At 45.8% G+C, this 12,056-nt stretch overlaps 1 protein-coding gene and 1 long non-coding RNA gene across 4 annotated transcripts in view; one reads left to right on the top strand and one right to left on the bottom strand.

The window, feature by feature from the left end:
- The window catches only part of LOC146369618 (A-type voltage-gated potassium channel KCND2-like), an 88,399-nt gene that overhangs the window by 50,656 nt on the left and 25,687 nt on the right, over positions 1-12,056 (top strand). The gene's annotated exons all lie outside the window — the stretch shown is intronic.
- LOC146369619 (uncharacterized) lies at positions 3,107-7,715 on the bottom strand. 2 transcript variants are annotated; one of them, XR_014797375.1, is made up of 4 exons: positions 4,060-7,715; positions 3,808-3,933; positions 3,279-3,489; positions 3,107-3,195 (listed from the first exon to the last, which is right to left on the bottom strand). It is a non-coding gene; the product is annotated as an uncharacterized LOC146369619 (long non-coding RNA). The 2 variants fall into 2 exon arrangements; XR_014797374.1 differs by having other exon boundaries at positions 3,808-7,715.

Raw genomic sequence — 12,056 nt, 5'->3', positions numbered from 1 at the left:
AAAAAATTTATAATAAAATACAAGAAAATACATGACACTTTATTAGGTACACCTGCTAGTACAGTGCTGGACCACATTCTTCCTTTAGAGCTGCTTTTTTCTTGATCAATAAGGTACCTCTGAGGTTTTGGTATGTTGACATGACTGCATCACACAGTTTCTGTAGATGTGCCGGCTGCATCAGTGTTGAGAATCTCCCATTTCCCCACATCCCAAAGGTGCTCTGTTGAAGGCCGTCTGAGTACAGTGAACGCATCGTCATGTTCAGGCAACCAGGCTGTGATGATCTGAAGGCAAAAGGCGTGGAGTTTCACTGAGGGGCCCAAAGTGTGCCAAGAAAATCTCCTCCACACCAGCCAGAACATTAATACAAGGCAGGAGCCATGATTTCATGAAGTTTACTCTAAACTCTGACCGACTCTGATTTATCAGAGCAGAGCATTTCTCCATCTCCTGGTGTTCAGTTTTGTGAGTTTGTGGAGTGGCATCAGTTGCCTGCGTGTGCTTCTGCTGCACTAGCCTATTGGCTTTAAGGTACAGAGATACTCCTCTGCAGACTGGTTGTAATGAGTGGTTATCTGAGGTCTCTTCTCCTCTGTGAGGTATTTTGTCGCAGAGAGCTGCTGCTCGCTGGATATTTTCTCTGTTTCAGACCATTCTCTGAACTGGAAAGTAGACCACTCATCATCTGCTGTTATTTCAGCAATGAATGCTTGAAGTCATCAAATATAATTCACTTCCTGTGTTCTCTGGTCACCACGCCACTGTAACTCACTTCCTCTGTGGATGTAGCTTCACTGTAAAACATAGCAGCGGTGTGCTAATGGAATATAAATGTTTGGGTATAATACTGTCACCTTTCTGCTGCTGTGGAAACATTCCTGCTCCATAAACAGTTTGTTACCGTCTTTACCCTTTTACCATAACTTCACAGTTTTTATTACTTAAATTATACAGCTCCCATCCCCTCACACACTTACCTGATGGTCACCTGACGGGAGCGCTCAGGGTCAGAGGTGAACGGTAACCTATGTCCTGCACCATGATCATGTTCTTTCATCACACTTTGGACTTAACCCGGTCGCATGTTTGTAAAGTGTCTCTTCAGCAGTTCGCTGCAGTGGACAGTAAAGTAGTCTGAAACAAGTTATAAATAATTTCAAATGAAGACTTGTGACATTTAGAGAAATAATTATGAAGCAAAGGAAAAATGAAATGTCATACGCTATAATCGGCTCCTTCAGATTTGATTACACAGCTGCCATCAGAGTTCATCTTCATCCCCCATCACACTGCAGGCTTTTCTAAAAATTCAAACTTTATTCTCTTCGCTGTTTGGACTTTATTACTTTATTACTTTATTACTGACTCTTTGAGCTTTTTCATCAGCTGAGTGAGGGCTGTAAATGATTTGCACATCAGTTGTTTTTGCTATTATCATCCTCCACTTTAACCTGTGTGCTAATAATAAATGCAGTTCTTGGTGAAAAACAGCAGCCTTGTTGTAACTTTAAAGCGCTGTTAGTTTTGCAGGATTGGCTGCGTCCTTTCTTTGATCACCTGGGATAAAAAGGAGTTCACTTTTTTCTCTCTGCCGCTGTGACAACCTATCGTTGGCGTTCTGTCTGTAAAAGGCTGATTTACCGTCTCCTCGGCAGATCGTAACCTGAGTGTTTTACAGCTCCACCAGCTGATGATAAGCTCTCTGCTTTATGGACGTCCCTCCTCTTCTTCTGATGTGCTTTACTCTCTTATTCAGACTAACATCTCGGCCATTTCAAGGCTACACTTTTACTCTGGCTCAACATAAATCTGCTGTGCAGCTGATTGAAGAGAAAAGAGAGCAGTAAAAGGAAAAAATGGCACACAGGGGAATAAACTGACCTGCTTTCTTTTCCCTTTTGCATACAGAGAGAGCGGTTATGAGCTATCTGGGTTTTATGCATCTTGTATCCTTTTCTCTCACTGATTGTTGCTGGCGGTTGGCTGATTTTCTCAACCTTGGGCTCCTCGGCTTTTACCACGCCGAGGCTTTCTTTTTATCTTCCTTTAAAGCTTTAGAAGAAGAGGAAGCAGAGGACGGGGTCAGCGTATAAAACCATCTTTATCTCGATATTCAAGTACATCTCCTCTCGCTGCCTCGCGTCTCTCCCTCTCCTACACCGCTGAGCTCTGATGCTAATGTGCTGTCACGCTCAGCCCGAGGATGTTCGCTGTAGGGAGGCCATCAGGTCTCAGGGGACCAACAGATCCTGCTCCTCTCATATATAACCCTGCTCATTTATACGTAGCAGCGTGTTTTTAGGGAGGCGTTCCCTGACTTTGTCCACATACAGCTCAGAATCAGCCGGCACCCTCTGACCCCGGCACCTCGTCAGTGTCCCACAGTTCAGTTCAGACATGTTCTTCATCTCCTTCATGGCCACTGCATCAGGTCCCATTAGCAGATGGTCATGGTGTCATCGATGAAGGTGCTGGTGCTCAGTGAATAGCTGAGCACACTCTTTATTCTTTAGCTCTGTGCTCGGTGCTATGCTGTGCTGTGGATGGCTGTATAAATAAAAGCTCTCCTGTTCTGTGCGAGGTGACCTCAGTTTGTGTTAGATTCCTCCAGAGTCCGTCAGCTTGTCATAGTCGAGGTTTAAAACAGCGTGACACTTGGTGGTTTCATTCCAGGTCCTCACTCTGCACTGAGAGCAGAATGGCCACAAATGTCCGGCCGTGTCATCAGTTTACTCCCAGTAGAGCCATTACATCACAGCAGGGTCTTTAGCTTTGTCACTGTTACAGAGATGCTGCTGATTATGGTCTTACCACCGACCCTCCAAAAATACAAAATTGCTCATCTAATGTATGTTTGTATGTTCAATTGTTGCTGTGAATCCAGTGGAACTGACAAATTCTCCTGAAGTTCATCACATCAGATGTCTCTCTATCACCTGAGTGGAATATTTGAGCACCATGTCTCTGGTGAGATATTCATAGTAAAACAGCAAATGTTTTTATGCCGTAAACAAACCCAGGTGGGTATCTTAAAGTCGTCACAAAACGGCCGGAGTACCAAAAATCAAACCCACGTGCAGAAAACCCAAAGCGGAGGCTGAGGAAAGGGTTCAACAAAGGTTTATTAACTAGCACAAGAATGATGTTTACGATGGCACTTGACTTTAGGCTTGACACATGGGGCGTGAGGGTCTGGAAGAGAGGAGAGCAGTGTTAAAGCGGTAGCCAATGAGGAGTTCTGGAGAGGGTGGAAGCTATGAAAATCTTCGTCTTACTGTGCAGGTGGGAGATGGAAGCGTTGAAGGAGAAGAGGTGCGGTCCGGATGGGTTTGGTGGTGTGTGTCAGCTGTCCTGAGCGGTGAAGATCCCGTGGTGGTGTAAGGGCAGGAGGGCAGGCAGGTGAGGCAAGGAGATGATTCTGAAAGCAGGCGGGTTAACCAGATTTCCAAGATGAGTTGTTCAGGGTGATGGAATTTCCAGGAGTAACTAGAACACAAGACTGCAAGGTTAGCAAAGCACTTGAGAATCATAGACATGAAGCGTGAGGCCTGGTTACCAACATAGGGTAGTTGACGAACTGGCGAGGAAGCAGTGTCAGCAAGCAGCTTAAATCTCCAACCTAATTGCCTCAATCAGCTTCAGGTGTAGGCCCTGCCCATGGGTGGATACCAGGGAGGTCCAGACCTTCAGCGGAATTTTCCAGCCACACACCCAGACCATGACAAAAGTAACAGTAAGCATCAAGTCTAAACAGAGGCGATTAACTCGTCGGGCACAAGTGTGAGTCATGTGGTGTCAGCCCACCTCTGTTTAAAGGATGGGTGTGCTGGGAAACAACCGGTGCATGGAGGCCCTTCCCCACAGCTTCTTGGCCTAAGCACAGGGCGGACCTGTACAGCGTTCAGGTGTTTCACTGCTGCGCCACCTTTCCTATGATAACATAATGTACATGTGAGAACACACTGTATATCGATATTGATTCAGTATTTGGTTAAATAGCTGGAAACATGCTGGAGTGTGTGGTGGTCCATTTTCCTTGTCCTGGTGACCTCTGACCTTTGAGCTGTGGTTCGTTGCTGTGGTTGAGTTGGTAGATTTAGAGTTTTGCACTGTGTTTGGTTGTCACTGCAGCGTCTCAGAGCTGATCTGACTGTATAAAACCCATTTACAGTCATTAGCAGCCCTGGAAGAGCCGAGCTCATTAGGAGGATTTTCACGCTTTGAAACCCAGCGGCCGCCTGCAGGGGTCAAAAGTCAGCGCTGCGGCACAGGTCAGACACATAATCTGGCTTTTCAATTAGTCACATTTGAAGTGAATCACAGCCTCTGAGGTCGAGACACCAAATTAGATTTATTATCCTGCGGGGTGAGACTGAGCTCCACACTCCTCCTTCTCCCCTCAGGACTCCATCTAATCTCTCATCCTCGCTCCATCTCCTCCTCCTCCTCTGACAGGAGGATGAATAAGATGACAGATCAATGAAGAAGGAAAACAGCTCTGATATTTTCAGATGCTGTGTCTCCATCAGTCTCTTTATGAAATCGTCTCAGATCCACGATCACGTTGCCTGCCCTCAGAAACTGGAACCATTACAAAGCAGTGCACTTCATTTCCTTTAGCCAGGAGTGAGATGTCTCAGCCACTGATGGTCACATTTCCATCCTGTTACTGTGGATCTTCATGGCCCCTGTGGTCCCTCGTCTTTTTATAGCAACATTATTACACAAGTGCTGACAGGGTCCTGTGCTGGACCCTGTGGATGTGTGTATTAATTTAAAAAAAATGTTGGATCCATAAGCATCTGGATTTGAAGATGTTTTTGTCAGACCTCAATCATGAAGCATGTTTTAGATCCATGCTGGTTGTGCTCAAAGGCAGCATGATACTGTAATCACTTTGACTGACAGGTGGTGGTACCTGTCTGCTAGCTTCGCCTGAACTGGACCTCTGGACATGTATGTGCTGTATTTTTAATGACATCATCTGACCAATAACATGTCCGCTGTGAGGTTCCTGTAGTAACAGAGCATCCAATAGGGCGGAGCTTCAGTTTCAGGATTTCATTTGGAATCATGAAGTAATAAAGAGCAGGTATCTGTGTCTGAGTGATGCTCCGATACAGTTGGTGATGCAGGCTGACAACCAGGCTAGCTACAACCAGCAGATGACTAAGAGCTCCAGCCTCTCATCCAAATATGGTTCCTTCTGTTCAGTGCTTAATGCAACACTTCAGAAGTCCAAACCAGAGACGGCAAATCTGGAAATCCGTTCATTCAGTTTCATGACTTGCACACATTTTTGAAAATGCTGATCACAGGGTTCCATAGGAAAACAGAGGCATGAAGATGTTTCCTGTGGATCGTCATGTTTTCATGTTTTTTCATTGTTTCACTCGCTCGAACTGAATCACAGCTACAGGAATCTGTTATTTGCTCTGTTTCGGTCTTCAAGACATATTTTTCTCTTCCCTCAAAATCATAACTGAACGTGGGACGTGATAATCTGATCAGTGTCTCACATCTCTCATCTTTAACTGAACATCATTGTGAGATGAGTGCAGACAGCAGCCTGAATGTTGACGCTGCAGCACAGCCCGTGTCCAGATATTCCCCCAGAGAACGGATACTCAGGCCTGCACCGAGGCTGCGGCGTGCAGGGTCTCCATCTCACCCACGATCAGCCCCACATCGCCACTCCAATGCGAGAATATCCAAATGTGGTGAATTTGCAGCGCGCTCTCACACTGACTGAGACGCCTGTGACAGGATGTAATTTACTGCAAATTAAACCCTGAAAATCATTCTGGCTGCTCCTAGCACCACTCGAACGCACCGCAGATGGCTGCTGGCTGAGGCTCCGTCTTCTTCTGCTTCTTCTCCTGCTCAGCCCTCAGATAAACAGACTGCACACACACACACACACACACACACACACACACACACACACACACACACACACACACACTTTTACCAACTCTTTACTGCTAACCACAGACGATCTGAGGCGAGCATTCAGACATGACCACAGGAGGAGGCTCTGAGGTATTTGCAGCTCGTTCGTGTCAGTTTACGGTAAAACAGTTGCAGTGAGGGAGCCGCACTCAGCTGCCATCACTCACAAATCCACGGTGTGAATGAAACGCAAACCATAACGCTCCCAGTGAGTTAAGGAAATCAATGTGTTGTCCATGGCTGTATTTTATGATTGTGTGTCGACAGGGTGACCAATTTCCATCAAGCACTCGTAAAACCCAAAATATGACCAAACGTCAGAGTGGGGCTTAAAACCTCACCATCCCTGCCCTCAGCGGCAGGCTGGGAGGCAGGATGGCCTCACACACTGCTGAATGCCTGTGCTCTGTCTAACCTCTGACACCATTAGTGTGTGGTCATCAGCATCCGTTTACCTGTATGTGTAAAGTTCCTGTTTATCTGATGGGCGTGTGGTTCTGGTTCAGCTCGTGCCTTTCCCGATCGCTGCTGCTTTGGACTTTTCTGCCTCCTCTTCCAGCTGTGAAAATGTACAGGCTTTATTTTTCTGCAATAATGACTGAATATTATGAGAAAACAAGAAATCTGAGGATGCCAGCTGAGTGTTTCTGTCTGATCTCGCAGTTATTGGTGTCGGCAGCTGAAATGCAAACACAGATCCTTCTTTGACAGTGAATGCATCGTTATGAATCCAGCAGTACAGCTGCAGCTATCCAGCTGAAAGCTCCCATAAATCCAGGTTCCCATCACCTTCCTGTCAGCTGCTATCAGTACAAAGACATGATACTGTCAGGTGTAATTACCGCCGCTTTCACTCGCTCGGTTTGCGGGCTCTGATTGGCTGCTGAAGCTGAAGGTGAGTCGATCTAAAGTGAGTCACAGCAGATCGCTGGAGTCATGCCTCAACCGGCTGATTGACGCCTGACACTGACCTGATGACAGTTGACACACATGCACACACACTGTGTGTTCTTATTATGGATGTTCAGTTCTGAAGGTTACCTGCAGAAAAACTACAAAACTGAAACCTCCTAACTTTTCCGTGCACGACAACATGTAAAGGTATTTCCAGCTTTCCATCGGAGAAGTCTTGGGTTCTTCGGTTCGACCTTCAGCCTCACAGCTTGGCTGCTCGCTGATGTTTTCAGGATTTTAACCGACACTTTTCATTAACATAGTTATGATCTCAGGGTTTGTCCTTTGCAGTGAGTCTGAGGCAAACAGCGCAGGACTCCTGAAAAGAAGAGGAATAAAGTAAGTGTGTCTTTTTTAAAGAATATATTCTTCTGGTCTGATCAGACAGTGAACTCACCACAGGCAGTAGGCTCACCCTGCTGGGTCAGATCTGGATGTTTTGGTTGCAGATGTCAGTGGGATTCTGAGAGAGGACCAGAAAATTGAAATATTCCTTCAGGTCTCTGCTGGCTGATTGATTTTCATCATATCCAATCAGCAGAGCCTCCTGGGAGCCGTAGTTAATTATTAATATCCATGTAGCTTAAAGTATTGATAAAAAGAAGGTCCAGTATGAAACCACTGAGGCAAGAAAAGGAAGAGGCTCGTCTAATTATCTCCATGTCAGCCTTTATAGAGTTCTAACCCTCGAATGTGAGGCAGCACTCTCTGCTCCAGATGAGATGTGAATAAACACCATCCTGATGGCTCCTGCAGTCTGACACTCACTGCAACACGAACTGCTTCAGCGAACGCTGCGGAGCAGCAGGTTTCCTCGTTCCTCCCAGCGGGCTGACCTCTCTACAGCTGCACAGACCACATGCAAAAAACAGCCAAAGTTATTATTTTCAATCTGTAATGGAACCTCTGAACCATTTTTCAGCCTGTTCATGCAAAATCCAACATCATTATCTTCTCCCACAAATGGATTTCCACTCCCATTTATCATCATAATTTCCTCTTCGGCACAAAACTTTCCTGCTTCAAGCAAGCATGGAAACTTTTCTGCAATCGGGGGAAACATTCTTTTCTTCCAATTATTAAATCCAGTTTATTTTTAATTTCACTCATCATTCATGTTGATGAGCTGCTGTGTATAAGCGCTCATGTCTTCTCCTGACCAGCTTCACCAGAACTGCACAGAGCTGCTCTATATTTAGACTCTGCAGGTGTGTGCATGTGTACCTGTGTGTGTGTGTGTGTGTGTGTCAATGACTGGTAACAGCAGACGTCAGCTCAGAGGATTTTTCTGATTCTGTCGGTGTTTAAGTGAATCTTTGCTCTCTGTGTGCTGAAACCATTAATTAGCTTTAATACAATTAATGTAAACCTCATTTACCGCCTACCAACATACTGATCACACACACACACACAACACACAACACACAACACACACACACACACATATTCATATGTAATGAAGTCATGTGACTGATACGATCTCAGAGAAGGTTCCGGAGCTCATCGGTGAGTCTCAGTGAGGAAACAGTGCTGCTGGTCCCAGAGGAGTCGGTTTCTGGAATTCAGGGAGGAATGTTCTGCTGTTCCTGATGTAATGGCACAAACAGTGGAGACTATTCCCCGGCCACAGCTTGTTCAGTCCTGGATGGCCTTGAACACACTGTACAGCAGCTGTACAGATGTTTTTCCACTTCATTTGACTTTTTAGCATACGCCCCTCGTGCTGATGTATCACCACATAGCCATTAGCCATAGCCATTTTATCCTATAAACACCGGTATTTGCATCCTTCTGTTCCCCCTGCTGACCCTGTTTTGCTGCAGCGCTCTGCTTCTCTGTCTCTGTGATTTTTCCCCTTCCAGCATTTGTGGATCACATGGTTAGAAACCCATAGACAAGCTAATCAGACAACCTAAATAGCTTACTCCTAACTTTGTTTAGTTCGGTCTAACTACGTGCATGTGTCGGATGGTCAACTTGAACACCAGGAAGAAGAGACACACTGATAACTGTGTATGAACAGTGATCAGTGCCTCATAGAGAAATATGAGCGTGATGTTGAGCAGACAGATGTTGTTCTGCCACACTGATGTCTACAGATATGAATCACTCTGCAACACGAGTGAGGCTATGGTCTGAAGAAGTTTACAGCTGAACCTTCACAGTGGAATTAGTGATGAGCACTGATAAGGTGAGCTTTTAGTGAGGGCTTGCAACCAAAATAGCTTGTTTCAGTCAGATGATGAACTGATGGGCTGTGTGAAGCGAACGTATCGGATAGATGGAGAGGTCGTGTTCAGGCCTTAAACATAGCAGACAGGTTCACCTTTCACAGTCAGGCCTGTTTCTCTAAATAAGGCGACAGGATCCATCTTTTAAACCTGTGTCCTAAACATCACCTAAATAAGGTGTTTAATGGCGGTTCATGGCGAGGTGAAGGTAAATATAATAAAGTACTAGGTCTCCATCAAGTACACAGGAATGCTTCTTTTATATACAGAAAGGACAGAATCAGATCTATCAGCATTTCTTATTTAATCAGTTTGTCAAATGTTTGAATGAACACTTAGTTCTTGTTTTCTGAGCATCTCAGCCTGCACTGTCTCCTCGTCATAGCAGACCCCCGCACTCGTCATGGTCTGTAAACTATCTGTGGGGATGGGAAGCATTAACAGTAAAAGTGACCGTGATGGTGTCAGTGCCGTGGCGGGAGCGTAAACACGAAGCCCACAGACTAATGGGCGTGGGTTTCTTCTTCTACACCCGTGTGCGTGTTTTAGACGCTACAAAGCCGCCTGCTGTCAGCGTTTTAAATGAAGCAGTGAGCGTGGCAGACTCATGGCTGAGAGTCTGGAGAGCAGTCTGAGGTTGTCACTAGCACCATTCAGATTGGTCACAACAGAGGTGTTAATCCTGACCAAACACTCTCTATTTACAGCTGTTTGTTTGATTTTGGCCTGACTAATTCATTAATTTCAGACTTTAGGAGTGACACGCTCACTTAACACAAACAGAGCTGATGGAGACTGCAGAGGAGCCTCAGAGCTGCTCGCGTGTCATTATATTTACCTGGAAGATAGCAAGTGTTAACCTGAGAGAATTCCTGGCCCTCCCTCCCCATCCTACTGCGCCACTGCCGGCTGCTGCTGCTGAACTCGTTTTCAGAGGGAAAAATATCTGCAGAAATATCAGCAGCAAATTTGAAACGCTCCTATCACTTTCATACTCGGAGCTGTTATCAGCAGAATCACGGGATCGGTCAGTCACTTCTGCTGCGCTGAATCCCGGCAGCTTCCTCTGTGCTGCTTCTTTTCTGCTCCAACTTGGACACGTATTAACAGACCGACACATCCAGGTTTCTATCTGCCGACTGCAGCCGCTTGGTTGCGGTTCAGAAATTATGTTGGGTTATATTTCTAACTGTGGACTGAAGCTGAACCTGAGTGTGAACAAACAAACAGCAGGTGAATCTCAGAGATGGAGAAGGTAAAGACCATGCCACAGGTCAGCGGAAGCAGTTTCAGTATGAATTTAAGCTGATCTTTATTATCAGTTACCCGAGGCTGGAACGCTGCAATGTGTATATTACATAATGTTGCTAGTCCTCAGAGCTGCACTGGTCAGCTGATCTTAATGAGAAAACAGTGACTCAGTCTGGGAGTCATTTCCTGTTCAACCACTGGGTCTCAGCGTCGCCAGTTCTTCAGATATTCCACTTGTAGAACTTCTTTCAAAAGAAGGCTAGCAACCTGTCAATCACATGTTGTTAGCCAATGAGTGAGCAGTTTCACAGTCAACCGCACCCCTTGTTGAGGAGATGGCAACCTTAGATACGCTGATCTCGAGACTTGACAAACGATCGTTTAAACCGTATGTGGAGGTGTCACACTGTAGCGCTCCCTGGCTGCAGCAGTCAGATAAAACTACCTCTGAAATCGACAGCTGAACTGAACTGAGCTGCATGAACCGAATAACCTCCGATAGAGTCATGCAGGCGGAGGAGAAAGTAAAACCTCACATAAACAACACATGATGACGAGAGGAGCAGAACAAGTTCCAGTGAAATATGAAACTCCACAATACTGGACACAGTTCATCTGTGTCTGCCTCTGTGTGTGTGTGTGTGTGTGTGTGTGTGTGTGTGTGTGTGTGTGTGTGTTAAACTGGATTATCATGTATTGTGTTGGCTTGAGGGATTAGACATGATGATTAAACTGCCTTTTGGCTCTTTAATCTATTGAACAGAGAACAGGCTGAACAAGCAGCCAAAACACACACACACACACACACACACACACACACGTATTATATAGCATATAATGTGTGTTTGTGTCTGATCTTCGTGTTTTCAGAGGTTTGGGGTGACGAGCATTCAGATTAGAGGAAAGTTAATCGTGTCTGTTTCAAAGTTCCTGTGGCTGATTGTGGAGCAGTGACATCACAGCACGCTGTGTGAGCACCTGTGCGAGGCTCGGGGTGTCCTGACTGTCAGCTGTGACCTCGGCCTGACTCGAGTTGTAGTAACCCAGAGGGAGATACTTCCCTGCAGAACATGTTTCTGACAGCTTTGTTTCTACACATACGGATATCACAAAGAGATACGATGAGCTGATTACAGGAGGAAACTTTCTCGAGCACCTCGAGCAGCTCCAGCAGTCACACTCTGCCTCCCCATTAATCCATCCTAATTTAACAGCAGCACTCGCCGGCATCGTGTTCCTGAGTGTCTTCTCGAACACTTACTGGGCTGATCTTTTGTAAGCTGCCTCATTTTGTTTGCATCTGCTGGTGGTTGTGCTCTGGTGTGTTTTTATCTGTGTGACATACTCTTTTGTGTATGTCACACACTAAAGTTTGTGGCACCTTCGTTCAGCTAGTTTCATATTAAAGGCGTTTTACCTTTCACCTGCACAGTCTGGACCTGCTGCAGGACCTGGCCTCCTGTCCTGGTGTGTAAAGAGACCGCCTTAAGCAGTGGCGGTGCAGGGGGAGGTTAGGCTAAAAACAAACCCGTGCCTTCTCACTCTGACACTAATGATGCTCTGTCTGTAATCCCTGACAGAGTCATGAACCAGGGCATCCGCAGGTGTAAACAATTTACAGCTTTTAAAATGGTTTCAGATTCACTTTAAGACACAAAGCACTCC

Source organism: Perissodus microlepis, chromosome 17 (genome assembly GCF_051167445.1).
Source record: "Perissodus microlepis isolate ML-2025 ecotype Zambia chromosome 17, ASM5116744v1, whole genome shotgun sequence".
Lineage (NCBI taxonomy): Eukaryota > Metazoa > Chordata > Actinopteri > Cichliformes > Cichlidae > Perissodus > Perissodus microlepis.
Note: the sequence above shows the minus strand (reverse complement) of the source record. Positions and strands in the feature narration are given on the sequence as shown.